The sequence below is a fragment of the Limulus polyphemus genome, unplaced genomic scaffold (assembly GCF_000517525.1).
Source record: "Limulus polyphemus unplaced genomic scaffold, Limulus_polyphemus-2.1.2 Scaffold2149, whole genome shotgun sequence".
NCBI classification, from domain to species: Eukaryota; Metazoa; Arthropoda; class Merostomata; order Xiphosura; family Limulidae; genus Limulus; species Limulus polyphemus.
The window spans coordinates 149,482-151,555 of NW_013667759.1; the positions used below are offsets into that span (position 1 = coordinate 149,482).

Below are 2,074 nucleotides of genomic sequence, written 5' to 3' on the forward strand. Positions count from 1 at the left end.
AAAAAAAAAAAAATCAGAGCAAAGCACTTCCATTTATTCAGTAATTTCATTAAATTTGACCTTGGAAACAACAGCATGGAACTGTATGGTTCTTTAACACTGTCCATGCATACCCACTCTTGAGAAATTTTCACCTTTTCATCATTTTCCCTCTTAAACTCCTTTTATGTGCTGCATGCCTTCACTACTGTCAATGGCAACTCATTCTTAAACTTGTGTCCATTTATTGTGTTATCTTTAGTTAAATTAGTAAAAAATTTAAAACCTATTAATTATAACGTAATCAAAAAAGTTATTAATCCAGAAATTAGATGCCTAACTAAATCTATAACAGTTAAGGCTATAACAATACAGTATACACACAGATATGTTTTTTTGCCCCTGTATTAATATTTTGAAGTAAAATGTAATCGTTAACATAATTATTAGTATCCTAGCAGCCTCACCTGCCAATCACTGCATGTAACTAAGGGTGTTTTCAAATAATCAGTCTCCACTCAACTTGATGGTTATCTCCTCATAAGTTCATGTGTGTTCTTGGCCAAAATGATCAACCTTGTATAACCATCTTCTTTTTTTTTTCTTTCTTTTTTTTTTGCTGTCAGCCCCGATGAATCTTGGCCCTACATTTTTAATGATGATAGTAGTACATAAAATTATTTTGTTTATTTCAAATATGAAACTTACAACACAAAATAATAAGATGCGTAAATAGAACAACCTCCTATCATTATTGTAATTTATCTGGTTTTCTAATTAAGCTATATGTGCCTTAGATAATTTTCTTACGTGGTTGATGTGAACTAGCTATAGCAATAATGAATCTGTAGGATAAAAAAATTCAAACATTGTCATCAGAATGAATTATCCTTAAAGGGAAATATGTAAATTAAATCTTTGTCTTTCCATTGGTTATAAGTAATCCAACAGCAAACATTAGAGAAAATGATTGACATTTTGTAAAAGACAGGATGTAGTAGGTAATTTATGAGGTTGTGTGTAATTTATGTTTATCTGAGGACATCATATAGAGGTCAAAACAATATGAGTCATAAACTATGTTTTGATGCCAAGTATATTGATATACATTGATAATAAAGTTGTTTAATTAAATTTTAAGTGTAACTGTAAGAAAGGTTTTGACTTGCACACTTTCACTACACAAGTTCCTAGGGTTATATTGATATTGATTATGTCCAGGCTGTGACGAAAGAGAGCAAAATTCATCCTGCACCAGCCACTTTCAAATTGACAGTGTTTCTGATTTGTTTGATTCAGGAAGTCACCTCAGTTTTGATAACAGTCACATTGTTTGTAAAATGTGTAAGGCTTGAATCAAATTTGCAGAAAATACAACCATTGTAATTTTTCATTTGAAATGTAATGTCAGATTGACTGTACATCAACATCATCACAGTCAGCTGGTTATGAAGCTTATTTGACCAAAACTGCTCTTCCAATTATTGTTGCAAACATTTCTACAAGCTAAGGGGTTGATAATTGTGTGATTTATATATAAATATATATATTTCCACCTTAACTGTCTGTATCATGGATGACCTCATATTGAGATATGTATCTTATTATGAAGACCCAGCCAATACCTAACTCTAATAAGAATCAATGTGATATTGAGTGTAGAATGAGATTTTTAAGAGTTTGTAACTTATCTGCAGAAGGATAAGCTGATCAATTTAAAAAAATTGTTTTACAGAATGCTTGAGAGCATATTCATTTGCAATAGTTGATGTTTGCTATGCTTGACTCCTTGTCAGTCTTCCACAATTGAATATTTGTAAATGGTTACTGAATTTTAAAGCTTTAAAGTACAAAAATGTTTTTCAAGAATTTTTTTTTTTCCATAACAAGGTAAACAAGTAAAGAAAAACTTTTCAAAAAAGGAAGTAAATGTAGGAATGGTTAATATCAATCCTTCAAAAACAATGCAACAAGATAGTAGGGAGTGTCTATTTAGTCTTCTATCCCTACCATAAAAGACACAGGCACACAGAATAGTTATCAGACAAAAATAAGGGTAAAGTTAAAACTACTATTTGTGATTGAATAGTTATAT

At 30.4% G+C, this 2,074-nt stretch overlaps 1 protein-coding gene across 5 annotated transcripts in view; it reads left to right on the plus strand.

Annotated features, from left to right (window-relative positions):
* The window catches only part of LOC106466094 (solute carrier family 35 member C2-like), a 44,541-nt gene that overhangs the window by 23,304 nt on the left and 19,163 nt on the right, over positions 1 to 2,074 (plus strand). The window lies entirely within an intron of this gene.